The 16,636-nt window shown below is 43.1% G+C and overlaps 2 protein-coding genes across 7 annotated transcripts in view; both read left to right on the forward strand.

Annotated features, from left to right (window-relative positions):
- Positions 1 to 16,636, forward strand: part of KIF5C (kinesin family member 5C) — a 326,400-nt gene that overhangs the window by 76,965 nt on the left and 232,799 nt on the right. The window lies entirely within an intron of this gene.
- MBD5 (methyl-CpG binding domain protein 5) overlaps positions 1 to 16,636 on the forward strand; it is a 111,510-nt gene that overhangs the window by 19,676 nt on the left and 75,198 nt on the right. For 2 of the 6 annotated variants that reach the window (XM_081167556.1, XM_081167555.1), the window contains exon 1: positions 5,792 to 5,916. The exons of the other annotated variants lie outside the window; for them this stretch is intronic. The gene's annotated coding sequence lies outside the window, so the exon portion shown is untranslated. Of the gene's footprint in view, positions 1 to 5,791; positions 5,917 to 16,636 lie in introns of those variants that run through there. 6 annotated transcript variants of the gene reach the window in all.

A 16,636-nucleotide genomic window follows, 5' to 3' on the forward strand; every position in this document is an offset into this window, starting at 1 on the left:
TCCTTTTATGCTGTGTGTTATGCTGGTTTTAATTGGCTTTTTGTTAGGCTTTCTGCTTAGTTATTAATTTTTTTGGCTTTAAAATTGTTTTTTATTGTAAATTGTATTTTGTATTATCTATGTAAACTGCCTAGAGAGGTTTGTTGGATGGGTGATAAATAAATGTAAAAATGATGTTAATAACATATAGGTGGGGGAAGCTGAGGCTGTTTGCCATTTTATTTGCTAATCATAAATAATTGGGAGTTAACAACCCTTGCTTACTAGTAGTTCCCATATATAATATTTGTGCCACAGACTCACAATAAATAATTTTAACACCTTGAAACTTCATATTTTTCTGGTGCTCAGTAGTAGTAGTAGTAAGTTTCAAATAATTTCCCCCCTTCTCTTGCTGTTCTGTCCCATACTGCTGCACCTGTTTTACCAGATGACAAATATGACCTGTGTAACTGTTCTCAAAGCATCCTCTGGAAGCAACTTTTTGGAAAGAGTGGAGTGCTACTAAACTACATTTAACTGATAGATGTTGTGAAGAAAAGAAAGGAAAATCACTTTGTAAAAGAGATAGGTAGCCGTGTTGGTCTGCCATAGTCAAAAATAAAAAAAATTCCTTCTAGTAGCACCTTAAAGACCAACTAAGTTAGTTCTTGGTATGAGCTTTCGTGTGCATGCACACTTGGTGTATCTGAAGAAGTGTGCATGCACACGAAAGCTCATACCAAGAACTAACTTAGTTGGTCTTTAAGGTGCTACTAGAAGGAATTTTTTTATTTTTGTAAAAGAGTTTATAGATTGTTGAATGCTTTTTTTCCAAAACACATTGGTCCTAAAGTATAATATTTTAATTCCTCTTCTTGTCTCTGATACAGTAGAACTTTTGTCAGAACTAAGCTATGGATTTTTTTATGTTGTCCTTTAAGTATGTTTTAGTTGGTGCTTTTTACATTTATATTGTATTGCTTATTTTTGTTTGGATCTTTTTGGAAACAGATTGTTTATGAAAAGTGATGCATAAACACCCTAAATAAATAAATAAGCAAACTGCTTGCCTCCCACTTGTCCCACTTTATTTCTCTCTCTCCAGTTCTAAAAAATATGTAAAAGTCAAGTATTAGCCATCACAGCTAATTCCTCTCTGTTTTTCACCTTTGATAAACATAGCATCACTGTTGCATCAGTCATGAGTTGCCATGCTTCTCAACCCTCACCAATACTACTTGTCAGAAGACAGTGCACACCACATGCTAACTGCCATGAGCGGTATTCAGATTGACCAGAAGTGGGAGTACACAGCCATTGAGAAATGCCGGAGTCATACGCTGAGTACCACTTGGTGATAGGATGAAAGGAGAAAGCAAGAGCATTTAGCTCAGTGTTTGAGGGGTGAGGTCATGCTTATCAGAAAGGGAAAGAACTTTCACCCTGGTGGTTGGATTTGTGCACTGCTAGGTTGAAGCCCCTGGCTAGCAGGATAATTCCTTCTTCCAGCAACTAGGTTCTGACTACCAAAATAACATTCTGCCTAGTGGGGGATGTGGCAGATTTAGTACAGTCATTGAAGTCCCAAACAGATAGTCAGGTGGATCCTCATTAGGGTAGAAATCTATTGTGCATTTTCGTTCTTTGTCGTGCCAGTAAAAACTCCGTAGTAACTCCACCACCTTCCCTTGGGGTCTAGTGAGTAATGATATTTGAATATGGTGCATAACAAAAGATGCCTGAATTCCGCACTGCATTCCAAGTTGGGGAAGAGAGGAATGTCCTCCCTATTGTAGCTGGGGTGTCGTGGGGCCCCAGATAACCTGCTTTCTGGTGTAAAGGTGATGCAGTACCTTTCTATTAAATTTATGCTACTTTATATAAAATTAGTTTCTATGGTGTAGGTTTTTCAGTTCTTCATCAGTAACCTCAGAAAGATCAATTTCAGATAGCTCGGTTGCTAGTGACATTAGGGAGCATGGGAATCTATTAGGAGATTTTCCTGGATATATTGTTGCCAATCATCATCACTCCTCCAGCTCTTCCATGTTCAGTTGCCCTACCACGATCTGCTCTCTTAAATAACTTCTCCACCCATTTGCCCTTTTATTCATGAAACTCTTTCCTAGAACACCTGTGTGGTAATGCTGCCTTTTCCACCTTCAAATTCTTCAAACTTATCTTCTCCATTAATTCTTCGGTTTAATCACTTAGTCCTCATCCCCCAACTAAAACAAAGCCAAATGAGACACAGTGGCACTTGTGCACATTCATCACATGCAATCTCTTCCTCTGTTATCCTACGGACACTGTTGTAATTTTAGTTTATAAGGAATTTGAAGCCGGAACCTGTGTCATTTGCATATGCTTCTTTGTAATGTGTATTGCACATTGATATGTGTGTGTGTGTGTGTGTGTGTGTGTGTGTGTGTATTTCTTCCTTATATTATCACTTTCTCCATTTTGCATAAGACTTTTGATAGCCTTACTCTAACTTATTCTAGCACTTTGCTGTACTCTCACTGCATTAAAGTCCTTCTTGCTATCCTCAAAATCAGCTTTGTTACTCCCAACTTAGAATAGGGACAGATTTGGTACTGGTTTTCCCCAAGACAATCCACTTTTCCCCTCCCCATTCTTTAGGCTAAGCACATTGACATTCACAACACGTTTCTGAGGGGAAATGTTCAGACTTTTCCTAGATGTTCTGAGCCTTTATATTCAAAACTGATTTATCCTTTCAAGGGCAAAATGTGTGTTTTTATTCCTTAGATTGATGTTTTTGCAGAAGAAGCAGTTGGAAGCAAAAGTTACTTTCTATGTAGATGTGAAATTATACTGACATATGTTAAAAACAGAAAGTGCAAAGTTAAACATGTTGCATGTCATCATTTCAGAGAAATGGAATAAATCAATTGTGTGCTATAAGAAGTTAAGTTGAAGTATATTTACACAACCTAATATGTCTATGGTTGTTTCTGAGGACTTTATTATTCAAGATTGTAAAGCTCAAAACAGCACCTATGTTTAAAGATGTGGAATCCACTGACTAGCCATACTGTTGTTTATGCTTGTTGTCTTTGTTGAATCCAACATAAAGGCTGAAATCTAAGAAAAAGAACTGCTGGCATAGCTGGATTCTCACTGGTTGCTTTTGCCATACTAGTTACCTCAATCGAAGAGGCAAATCACAATTCTGTTGAAAATTGCAATTTGGCTTTTTTGGCAAGAGAAATGATGAAAGCAAGTAAAGTAAGGCAGCAAACAAAATTCCAGCTCTGCATATTTGGTTCTTTCCGCTTGTATGTATATTTTTCCTTCATTTGGAACATAGCCTATTTTATTATTCATGTCAAGTATGACAACCTGTTCAGTGCTGCGTTATCTAGAATTATTTGATCCCCCCCAAAAAAGTATTGTGGCATGTGCACCAAACAGGTGTGGAAGCATTGCTGCCCCCTTCTGCAAAAAATGCATCAAAAATCCACATTCCATGTTTTCTGTAGGGGAAAAAGAGTGCTTTCTACATTGTATGCTGGGTGTTTTTTAGGGAACATCAGTGGTAGCTTGCTGCCTCCTTCTGCAAGCCCACTCCTTCCTTTCTCTCTTTCTTCTCTATGGAGGAAAGAAGTCAGAAGCTAAATTGAATATTTTTTAAAATGCTAATATTTCAAAATAATTTTTCCCATTGCATATGCAGACTTGCCTCTTAAACCAGCAAGGATGGAAATGTGTTGCTGAAGCTAGGGTTCTTAGAATTCTAACAAGAGCTCATGTGCTGTGCAAACTGCATAGTCACTTTGTTTTTCTCTGATGGGTTATATATAGGATTGGAAATATAAAGTCGGTGACCTGTAGCACAATACATCTTGCATAAGAATGAGAAACCCACCGTAGGTGATTTGTCACAGGCAACTGTGAAGTGCCACCATTTGTGGTAGGCTGGATATAGCACAGAAAACCTTCTGTTTCCTAATCCTGGTCTGTGTGTCAACATTTGCCAAAACATCAGTCTCAAACTGGTCATAGATGGGGTCTAAGTTAATAGTTATTTGAAGCTATTACTATTAAGAATGTTGCAACTGAAGCTGCGTTAATTTTTATCCAAAGAACTAGAAGTAAATTACAGTGTTAATATCACAGGTATTGTAAAAGACTTAATAAAAAATTAAGGGTTCAATGCCGGACACTTCCTCTTTTGTTGTCATCGCTGATAGTGCTCACAGGCTTATATTAACATTGGTGTATCAAATAATTTTTTGGGAAAGTGTCACATAAGTAAAAGGGTTACTAGAACCTGCTTGTCTTAGATGTAGTGTGTTTCAACCTTGTAAATAAAACCACAAAACTACTAGCCTGCCAAAAAAATATGGATTACATTGCAGTAAGTTTCATTTTATTCACTGAGTCTACGCAGTGAGTGGAATGGCTATAGCTCAGTGATGGAGCTTCTTCATTTTATGCAGAAGGTACCAGGTTAAATCCTTGGAATCACCATTGTCTGAAACCCTGGAGAATCGCTGCCAGTCACTGCATACAATACTGAGCTAGGTGGTTCAGTGTCTAACTTGGTATAAGGTAGCTCCCTGTATTCCACCAGCAGGTCACCAGCAGCTGCTTTTGCTGCCATGGAGGTCACTTGAGGGAAAGGAAGGAATGATGGGAGACTTGAGTTGGGCAACAGGACCTGATTCCAGTTGACCACATCAAACTTTATTTTTGCTTTCATGCTTGTCACCTATGGCAACCAGAAAGTACTTGAATGTAGGGCTGGTATATTGAACTGAAACGCTGGAAAGGTTGGATGTCAAATTCCTGCTCAGCTAAGCATTAATGTGGTGGTGTTGAACAGCTCAGTAGTAGTCATCCTGTCAACTGAGGAGTTTTAAGTAAATGTGAAGCACCCCCCTAAATTTGTAATCATTTCCAGAACAGAAGTTGAAGGGCACATGTCCGAAGGTTCTCTGGTGACAGTTGTTTTCCAGAGTTGCTAAAACCTATTTCCTGAATTCTCTTTGATAGATATGGAACTTTTAGCAAATGATGGCATACTACTTTGAGCACTTTGGCTTGAGTTAGGAGCTTCTGGCAAGCACATAAATCAACTTGTTATTTCTATATGTTTCTAATATGGTGTAGGGGTAGAATGCGCCCTAGTTCTTGCATCAGGCCTTATTAGTGGTGTAATATCTAGAGGCTTGCTGATGAGATTAGGTATTGAAAAAACCTACCTTCCATGCACCCCTTCCTACAGTATAATGTCACAGTTTGGTGTGCATAGGGCATTATGTGGATACAGCAAAAGCTGGAATCAGCATAGCATAGCGTATTTACGCGAATCTAATGCGCCATCAAATCTAATGTGTATCCTAATTTTCACAACGTAATTTGGCCAAAAAAGGTCTGCATTACATTAAAGTAAATATGGTATTGTCCAATTAAAGAATTATATGTGCCAGAATAGGCTATAATTTTTATTATCAACTTCTACTTTCAATGTTTCTGCAAGACTGCTTCTTCTGCTTTAGGTTTATTTTGGCAGCATATCAATCAGTCTGCCTTACAAAATCTATTACTAATATTTCAGTTCAGAGACATTTGCAGGGCAGTGGTCTTGAGGAACTTCCAGGGCTCATCACCAACCAGAGGCACCCAAATGATGCTTGGATCTGCCTTTGTTGAGCCTCATGTGAAGTTCAAAGAGCTAGGCAGTTGTGTTGTCTTTGTCCCATTATGGTGTCAGGATGCTGGACCAGATAGGCCATTGGCATGATCCAGCAAGTTCTTCCTATGATATTCAAATGTGTCAGTGCGTCTAATAGTCAGCAAGTGGGTTGTGACACAACAATGCAGGCGGCCTTTTAAAACCCAGGCATGCCAAAACAGCCAGTTGGGAGAAGCATTGCGCTACCCGGCAAATGGAATAATGGCCAGGTCAGCTTTGCTAGCTTAGGAGGCTGTTCGATAACAATAACTTACCCACTCACAGTAGTCTTTCAGGAGCACCAACATGGTCCCATATCCCCTGCAACGATGTGTAGTCATAAATGCTTTTACTGCTACCACCAGAGAAGAACAGGAAGGAAGCAAAACACTGACCAGTTCGGCTCTACAGAAGCAGTTCCTTTGCTGCTGCCCCCACTCACAAGTGGGATAAAATACCCTGGTTTTTTTTACATGTGTGAGAGAACTTGGATACTCTTTCCCGACTTCATGATTCTGGCTTTTTATCTCAGTCCATTTAGATTAGACAAGAATTTCCCAGTTTAGATGTAACGGGCTTCTGTCTTAAAGTAGCGAGGAATGGATTGTCAAACCAGTGTGTGATGGGGGGAGACAAGGGAAGCAAATGCAAACCCGATACTTATTCCAGGCTTCATAAACCTTGATTTATAAAGCCAGGAAAGATAATTTGAACTGGTGCAGATTTAGTATCTGTGTAAATTGTTGCATGTGAAAACAGGACACTCATAACAATTTGGAGCTGTTCCTATTGACACATTTCACAGTTCTTAAGTATTTATCATTTAAAAAAAAAATAATATAATGAGTCACTATGGCATTCTCTTTTATTTAGTAGTATTAAATTTAATTACACTGTGGTGCTTCGCCTCAACCGTATTGGCTACAATATATACTTAGACCCTTTTAGGATTTTGGAGGAAAGTTGCTTTTTATAGCAGAATGTCTTGAGCTGCTCTAGAACCTGGTAACATTTGTGTCTGATAATTTCATACCTGTGGCCTAAGGTGACTCTTTCTCTAGTCAAGATAAGACTAATTGAAACATTATAAGTTAGTTTGTAATTTTATGGTTGCCATTACATGGTAGGCAACCAATATCGAGAAAGCAATATAAAATCCTTATACTCATTCAGAGCCATACAGACGTTTTTGAACGAACGCAGGCAGTTAATTAGGCATTTGAGCAGAAATTTACATTTTTCTAATGAAAACAGAACACAATCCATTCATCTATGGTTATTAAGCCATGAATAGCCCAGAAATGTGTGGAATTAGAAATGCCAAAAATGGTTTCACTTTTGGCGGCTTGATGAATTCTTTTAAGCAGATGCAAATGAGAAAGATAGGAGGGAGAAGAGAGTCTCATGTATATGTCTATTGTGATGTATCTCGCCATCTTTGTCTTTTTGCTGTGGCTTGTTTCCGATATTTGTAAAAGCAATGAGGCATACCCTCATTTTTGCAAATAAGATCATCATTCATGTAATGACATAGAAGTATAGCACCTTAAGCTTCAGGATGGTAGAGTCCAATAGAGCCAGACTTTGAGATTTGGTGGCTGGGAGTCTACGTAGATTATCCACAGTACATGCTACACAATGTTAGTCCTGTTAGTCCTCAGATCTGACCTATTGAACATAATGAAAATCTTGGCCATTTTGTGTATTGCCTTTCTTACATGTAAATGTGTTAAGGCATGCCTACATATTGAAAGTGTAAAAGTGGCAAACACGTGCATGCAAATCCTTGTATCATTTCGGTACTACCCACTAGGAAGCCCTGATTGGCTGCAGCTCCCAATCAGCTATATACTTGATTTGTCTCTATGTGATTTGTGAAGTGGTCATCATATATTCAGATTTCATAGTATTAAAACGTCTAATACTTAAATATCCATTAGCTCCATTATTTTTATTTTTTACAGGGTGGATTTGTTTTAAATCAAATCAATTTAAATCACTAGACAGTAAGACTTGATTTAAATCAATTTTTTTACAGAAAGACTCATTCTTGCATATTTACAACCAGACAAATGTTTCATTCATATCAAAAATTACTGATTTGGTTATACTATTAGAAATACATAGACAGATAATTATGAAATTATTGTGAGGTTTAATAAGTTAACTATTTATATTTGGACAACTTTTCTGCTGTACTTTATTGGAAGGAGAAAAATAATCACTTCCTTAATAACAATTTAAATAATTTAAATATAGCATATGTATCCATGTTTGTTATCTAATGTGGTTAAATGATTTTTTTAAATGAGTTTTTTTAAAAAAAAGTTTTTTTTAAAAAATGAGCTTTAGCACACATGAAAAACTTAAAACAAATCCTTATTTCCTGATGAATAGCCTTTGGACTATAATGCAACTTAAATAGAAAACTATCTTTAGAAATATTTTCCTTCCAAAAGCATTTTATTTTAAAAATCTGATTTAAATCCAAAAAATCCAATCTAAATCAAAAAAATCTTTTTTAAAAAAAAACCCACATTGATTTTTATCCACCCTGATTTTTGTATAAATGAACAGTGGCTGTAGCACCTGGGAAACTGCTTGCCAGGTCTACCTAGCAAGATCATGCAAAGAGATAAGGTAATGGGAAGGCTGCTCTCCAGTGACTACTGTACATATTTGTCACTGGAAAGAGAAATTTCTCCATTCTTCTGGATGTTAATGCAAGCAGAGGGGGGTGGCTTACATGTGTTCCTCATTAAGACTGTAATCTGTGAATTGGCCTTTAGGAGCTGCCACATCTAGCCTTGTGCTGTAAATTGTACAATGTCATTGCTAAAGAACAATTAAATATCGACCAAAGCACACCCTGACATCCAATAATTCATATAAGTTGTAGCTAAATGATGGCATATACAAATTATATGTGAACAATTTGGCTCATGATGTAGAATGATAAGAATTGGTAGATTTATGTGCTGTCACTGTAATGTCTTTGTACTGTTGTCCTTGCTTCTGCACTTATGCTTATTCTTGCTCTTAAAAATCTTCTGGACTTCTCTTAGACTAGGGGAAAAAAAATCAGAATAGGTTTAGCTCTTTTGACTTAAGTGTTAAAGCTTTGCAAATAGGATCAGAGGGTCTGGCTATTCATATTCCACCAATCTGTCTTGACATCAAAGTGTTGTAGAAGCAAATATGAGCTTGCTGATTTTATGTTTCACAATCAATCTACAAATCTTTGTATTTCATTCCCAAGGGGGTGTTCATCCCATACACTCTGAAAACAAACTGCATCCTACTTCTTTCCCTCTTTCTTCCAGGAGTTTCCTCTTTGGCTGTTATAGGCTAACCCAGTTGCAGTTCTAGAACCAAGATTAGTGGTTGTAGGTAGTGGCAGAAAAACCCTGGTAGTATTATGTGCACAACCAGCAAATGGCATTAGAAGCTGACATATACGATGTCAGGTTTTTTAAAAAATCATCATCATCATCATCATAAATAATCTATCTCTACATTGCCTACTTTGATTGGCAGCAGGTCTTTCAGCAGTCTTTCCCGTCACCTTTTATAAAGTGCTGGGCATTGAACTTGGAAGGTTCTACACACAAAGCAAGTGCCCTGGCACTAAACTATATTGCACCCCATTTAATAAAGGAAGTGTTGGGTTGCCCGAAAACTGAATCCTCAGAATGAGACCCAGCAAGAGGCTTCTCTGCTTTATTTTACCATCTGCTTCATGGATAGGTAGAAAGTCCAGAGCCAGCTTAGATATATAAACGGCAGCAATGGCTTATGTAGTGGATATATATCTGCCATCTTCCAAAGGTCAGTGAGTTTGCAATCCTCCTGTTGCCACCAAATTAGTATTTTTAGATTAGAATTGTTTGCCCTTTCATTTGGTATGTATTGTATTACATAACAACTGTAAGTTCAGCCTGTAAAACAACTCAGCTTGGCACTGACTGAGCCGTCAAGTATTGAAATCTCCACAGATAGGCTGGGTGACTAGCAGGCATGTGGTTGAAACTTGTCTAGTGTGAGAAATAAAAGATGGGGAAAACTGAATGAAGACTCCTGCTGGATCAGGTCAGAGATTTATCTAGTCCAGCCTCCTGTTCTTAGAGTGGCATCCAGGTGCTTATGGGAAGCCCAAAAGCAGGACATGAGAGTGCAATAGCACTCTCCTTGCCTGTGCTCCCCAACAAATGGTACTCAGAAGCATACTGCCTCCTATAATGGAGGTAGTAAACAGCCATCATGACTAGTAGCCATTGGTAGCCTTGTCCTCCATTAATTTGTCCAATTCCTATTTAAATCCGTCCAAGTTGATGGCCATTACTGCATCTTGTGGTATTGAATTCCATAGTTACTTAACTGTGTGTTGTGCACATTCCTTCCTGTCTGTCTTGAATCTCTCAGGCTCTCATTCTCCATGATGGTGGAGGAGCTGTTACAGTACATATTAGTGTTTGTATCTACCCTTATGCTGAGATTAATTACCACAATGATATATTGGAACAACATAAAACATGTAGTGTGTTTTTAGCATCTAGTACAAAATTAACTGTCAAATGAAGGGGGTAATAGTTCCTTACAATTTTCAAAATAAAAATTGGCTCACACCACTCCGAATTTTTAATTGATAAAAAATACATGGAAAACAATAAGAAACAACTCCTAGCAGTGTTTGATTTATGACATAGAACACAACTACTTTATAATATGATCATGGGACATCCAGAAAGTATAAAACAATGTAGCTACATAAGAACATGAATATTCCCATAATATAATTATCAACGAGCCTCACACATATGTACCTTAAGTATATATAGGAACACTATGAGAAGTGTGAGCTTACTTTTGCTGGGTAATCTCATTTATATTAGTTCTAATTTGAGACAAACTAACACTCATTTCCTCATCAGCATAAATGAAATGTTTAAATGTTTCTTTGATTGTTCTTGAATCTTCCCACCACAATTTCCATTCTTTCCTGCCACACCCTTTAAGGACTACTGATCTAATGTATTGATATCAAGAAATGCTAGAGATTGAAACCTTCATATTTCTTTGCTTTAAATGTTTTCAGTTTGGTTTGTATTAACTACTAAAACTTTAATTCCGTGATGGGCAGTACAGCAATCACTTAAGCAGGTGTTCCTACAATTGGCAACTGATAGCAACAATATACCTAGATTTCTTTTACACTTAAACAATCCTGGTATGCTATATTCATATCACTGCCGAACAACTTCCATTTAACTTGTAAGTGAATCGTAATATTTTGGATATATATGTGTGTGTGTGTGGACAGATATACAGTACTGCCTCTGATTATGTAACCCTCTGGTTATGTAAATTTCAGGATGCGAAAGCGGCAAACCCAGAAGTATTTGACTGGGTTTCGCTGCGCACTCATGCGCAGAAACGGTCCTCAGGTTGCAGAAACCTCAGGATCCGACTGGACCTCCAGAACAGATCCCATCCTCAACTGGAGGTACCACTGTAGTAGCATTTTGTTTTTCAAGCTGTGGTACTGAAAGGAGACGGGACGCGGGTGGCGCTGTGGGTAAAACCTCAGTGCCTAGGACTTGCTGATCGTATGGTCGGCGGTTCGAATCCCCGCGGCGGGGTAAGCTCCTGTTCCTCGGTCCCAGCTCCTGCCCACCTAGCAGTTCAAAAGCACCCCTAAGTGCAAGTAGATAAATAGGTACCGCTTTATAGCGGGAAGGTAAACGGCGTTTCCGTGTGCAGCACTGGTGCTGGCTCACCAGTGCAGCTTCATCACGCTGGCCACGTGACCCGGAAGTGTCTTCGGACGGTGCCGGCTCCCGGCCTCTTGAGTGAGATGGGCGCACAACCCTAGAGTCAGACACGACTGGCCCGTACGGGCAGGGGTACCTTTACCTTTACCTTACTGAAAGGAGAGTGAGTTTTCGACCTTGTTGCTATCCTTGTGGAAACACACAACAGAACATGCAGTTGTAATTCTTGGACCTCATGGCCTGTCAATTGTCCATCTTGTGTATCCACTGTGGTTCACAAAAGAAAAAGGGTATATAAATGCAGGCATAAGAGCTGACTAATTTGCCTTGTGGGAGGAATTTCCCTTTTCTCTCAAGTGGCCCTCCCGGCAAATCAGTGATATACCCTGTGCAGCTGAGGATTAAATTGATTAAATGTTTTGCTTATAGCATGTCCCCAAACTAGTCATTATCCATGCCCAGAGGACCAATATTTTATCACCAACAGGATCCTGTCTGGAGGATGTAAGTGACAGGTGAAGGGGATCTCTGGCTGGTTTCAGGCATGGAGACTGGGTATGCCTTAAACTTACTGAAACCTTTTATTTAATCCTTCCTCGTTTGGGCCCTCAAGTTATCATGACATGTAGTCCCGAGGCAATTGGCCTCCAAATCCACTGATAGTAGGCTAGTACAACATAGTTCCTGTCGTGTGGTCTACCACTTTGCCAAAGGCTGCATTTACAATTGCTCTTTGAAGACAAGAACATGCAGTTGTCTCATTGTGTTACCACAATATGGCGTGCAGCAGCTTCGCAAGACGCTGTGTATATGCAAGCTTTGATATGTGAGTTAGTAGGTCTATAGGTTGGATAAGTGTATCTGCTGCTAAGTTATGGCCTCATTCTTGAATGATTTACACATGTTGTGAAAATGTCATTGTAACTAGCTCCTTTTCTCATACCCATGATATTGCTTGGAATCTAAGAATCACTGGGTGATAACTAGGGTTAGTCATATGCAGAGAGGACCTATGGAAAATCCGTGAATAGCACTAACTTCAGTGGGTCTCCTTAGTTGGATATTGCCCATTAGATTTAGTTGCATAATTTTAGAATAAAATTAGGAAAGTTTATATTCAGGACTCTCTTTTTTCTTCCTTGAAATGTTGTTGCAAGCAGCCAGTGTTGGTGGGAAGGTAACTCAAGGCCATGAAGGAGAGCAGGGTATGACAGTTCGATAACCTGAACCCTTGAGAATAATTGGTAAAAGGATTGATAACTGCAGTAAATTGAGATTTTGCACCATGTATCAAGTTCTGTATGTGGGAGATCTGAGGGGGGGGGGGGAAATCAGCCCACATCATAATTCTTTGAGGAAGAAAGTAACCCTTCTCAGTTACAGTGGTGCCTCGCAAGACGAAATTAATTCGTTCCGCAATTCTCTTCGTCTTGCGGGTTTTTCGTCTTGCGATGCACGGTTTCCCATAGGAATGCATTGAAAATCAATTAATGCGTTCCTAGGGAAACCACCTTCAGGCCAGGTCCGGGGACAGTCTGTCCCCGGACCTCTTCTGAAGGCTGGGGGGGGGGGACAAGGGCTTTTCTTCCCACCCCCAGCATTTTAAAAAACCCTGGGACAGCGGAGGACTTCTCCGCTGTCCGGGGGATCTTAAAATGCTGGCGGGCGGCATTTTAAAATCGCCCCGGACAGCGGAGGACTTCTCCGCTGTCCGGGGCGATTTAAAAGCCCCTGGGAAGGCAGGCAGGGGGGAGCAAAGACTTTCGCCCCCTGCCCACCTTCAGAAGGTGTTCCCACCCCCCCCGCCCGGCTTCGCAGCAGCGCTACGAAGCCCGGCAGCTGGGGCAGCTGTTCCCGCCCCCCTCCCCCCTTCGGAACATCGTTCCGAAGTGGGGCGGATGGGGCAGCTGTTCCCGCCCCACCTCCCCCCTTCGGAACATCGTTCCGAAGTGGGGCGGATGGGGCAGCTGTTCCCGCCCCACCTCCCCCCTTCGGAACAGCGTTCCGAAGTGGGGCGGATGGGGCAGCTGTTCCCGCCCCACCTCCCCACTTCGGAACAGCGTTCCGAAGTGGGGCGGATGGGGCAGCTGTTCCCGCCCCACCTCCCCCCTTCGGAACAGCGTTCCGAAGTGGGGCGGATGGGGCAGCTGTTCCCGCCCCACCTCCCCCCTTCGGAACATCGTTCCGAAGGGGGGCGGATGGGGCAGCTGTTCCCGCCCCACCTCCCCCCTTCGGAACATCGTTCCGAAGTGGGGCGGATGGGGCAGATGTTCCCGCCCCACCTCCCCACTTCGGAACATCGTTCCGAAGTGGGGCGGATGGGGCAGCTGTTCCCGCCCCACCTCCCCCCTTCGGAACATCGTTCCGAAGTGGGGCGGATGGGGCAGCTGTTCCCGCCCCACCTCCCCCCTTCGGAACATCGTTCCGAAGTGGGGCGGATGGGGCAGCTGTTCCCGCCCCACCTCCCCCCTTCGGAACATCGTTCCGAAGTGGGGCGGATGGGGCAGCTGTTCCCGCCCCACCTCCCCCCATCGGAACATCGTTCCGAAGTGGGGCGGATGGGGCAGCTGTTCCCGCCCCACCTCCCCCCATCGGAACATCGTTCCGAAGTGGGGCGGATGGGGCAGATGTTCCCGCCCCACCCCCCCACTTCGGAACATCGTTCCGAAGTGGGGCGGATGGGGCAGATGTTCCCGCCCACCTCCCCCCTTCGGAACATCGTTCCGAAGTGGGGCGGATGGGGCAGCTGTTCCCGCCCCACCTCCCCCCTTCGGAACATCGTTCCGAAGTGGGGCGGATGGGGCAGCTGTTCCCGCCCCACCTCCCCCCTTCGGAACATCGTTCCGAAGTGGGGCGGATGGGGCAGCTGTTCCCGCCCCACCTCCCCCCTTCGGAACATCGTTCCGAAGTGGGGCGGATGGGGCAGCTGTTCCCGCCCCACCTCCCCCCTTCGGAACATCGTTCCGAAGTGGGGCGGATGGGGCAGATGTTCCCGCCTCCCCTCCCCCCTTCGGAACATCGTTCCGAAGTGGGACGGCTGGGGCAGATGTTCCCGCCTCCCCTCCCCCCTTCGGAACATCGTTCCGAAGTGGGACGGCTGGGGCAGATGTTCCCGCCCCACCTTCCCACTTCGGAACATCGTTTTAAAATGCTGGGGGTCGGCAGCGAACGCTCCCGACCCCCAGCATTTTAAAACCTCCCCGGGACAGAGACTTCTCTGCTGTCCCTTGGAGATTTTAAAATGCTGGGGGTCGGCAGCGAACGCTTCGCTCCCGCCCGCCAGCATTTTAAGATCGCCCGGGGCAGGTGGGGGGAAGGCAGGCGGGGGGGGGAGCAAAGACTTTTGCCCCCCGCCGGCCTTCAGAAGAGGTCCTCTTCTGAAGGCCGGCTGTGGGCAAAAGTCTTTGCTCCCGACCGCCAGCATTTCCCTATGGGCTTTCGTCTTGCGATGCAAGCCCATAGGGAAATTCGTCTTGCGAAGCGCCTCCAAAACAGAAAACCCTTTCGTCTTGCGGGTTTTCCGTCTTGCGAGGCATTCGTCTTGCGGGGTACCACTGTAGTTTATAACATATTGATTTCACTATAAGGGTTGCAATTGCAGTCTAGAATGCTTCACCTTCACGATACTGCATTTTCTCTCTTCTCTTCCCCCAACCCCAATGCCCCATTTTTTCATACCCTGAAAATGCTCATCAACAATGAGGGTTTTTTGCGACCTTATTTCCCCCCCCCCAAAAAAAAAAAAAATATTGTGGACTTCTGTGAGGCTCTATTTTATTTTATTTTATTGTACTGCTGCAAACCTTAGTGTTTCCCTACATATAATGAAAGCTCCCTGCTCCTTTTCAGTGACTTGTTTTTGTTGCAATTCTGTCTTTATTTGTCAGCTGAGTTTGCTGTTAGATGAAGTAAAAACAAGTTATTATCCAAATCATTAAAATCTTAATTTTCCTGAACACTGGTGGGATGGATAAAGATGAATAAAGTGAAACTGAATCCAGGTAAAACAGGCCTTGTGGCTGTCCAGGATACAGGCCAGTTGCCTATTTTGGGTGGAGTTGAACTGTGATTCGAAATGAACAGATGCATAGTCTGGGAGGACTCCTTGATGCTTCATTGTTACTAAAAGCTCAAGTAGCCTTGGTGACCAGGAGCGTTTTCAGCCACCTTTGGCCATTCCCTGACAGTGGTAACCTCACAATTGGAATATCCCAATGTAATCTTATGTGGGGGCCGCCCTTTATATTTGTTTTGGAAGTGGCAGCTACTGCAGAATGTCCATAATTGCCTTCCATCTGCATAAAACACTAGTGCTTAAATAATGATACTTGGTTGCCAGTAGGCTACTGGGCCAGATTTAAGGTTTTCTTATTGGTACAGTGGTGCCTCGCAAGACGAAATCAATTCGTTCCGCAAGTCTCTTCGTCTTGCGAGTTTTTCGTCTTGCGATGCACGGTTTCCCATAGGAATGCATTGAAAATCAATTAATGCGTTCCTAGGGAAACCGCCTTCAGACCAGGTCCGGGGACAGTCTGTCCCCGGACCTCTTCTGAAGGCTGGGGGGGGGGACAAGGGCTTTCTGAAGGCTGGGGGGGACAAGGACTTTCGCCCCCTGCCCGCCTTCAGAAGGTGTTCCCTCCCCGCCGCCCGGCTTCGGAACGATGCTCCGAAGCCGGGCGGCGGGGGCAGGTGTTCCCTCCCCGCCGCCCGGCTTCGGAGCACCGTTCCGAAGCCCGCCGGCGGCGGGGGCGGGTGTTCCCTCCCCGCCGCCCGGCTTCGGAGCACCGTTCCGAAGCCCGGCGGCGGCGGGAGGAGGCGTTCCCGCCCCACCGCCCGGCTTCGGAGGAGGTCCGAGGACAGTGGGGAAGACGCGCTGCGCTTCCCCGCTGTCCCGGATATTTCCCTATGGGCTGTCGTCTTGCGAAGCAAGCCCATAAGGAAATTCGTCTTGCGAAGCGCCTCCAAAACGGAAAACCCTTTCGTCTAGCGGGTTTTCCGTCTTGCAAGGCGTTCGTCTTGCGAGGTACCACTGTATTTCAATCTTTAAATCACTTGGGACATGGATTTATGAGGGATCCTTGCTCCCTGCATATCTGCCCATTGATAGCAGTCATCTGTGGGGTCCTCCTTGTGGTGCTGCATGTGTTGGAGGTTTATTCCAGAGAGGTTCAGAGTAGGT

Source organism: Podarcis bocagei (assembly GCF_964188305.1).
Source record: "Podarcis bocagei genome assembly, chromosome: 1".
NCBI classification, from domain to species: Eukaryota; Metazoa; Chordata; class Lepidosauria; order Squamata; family Lacertidae; genus Podarcis; species Podarcis bocagei.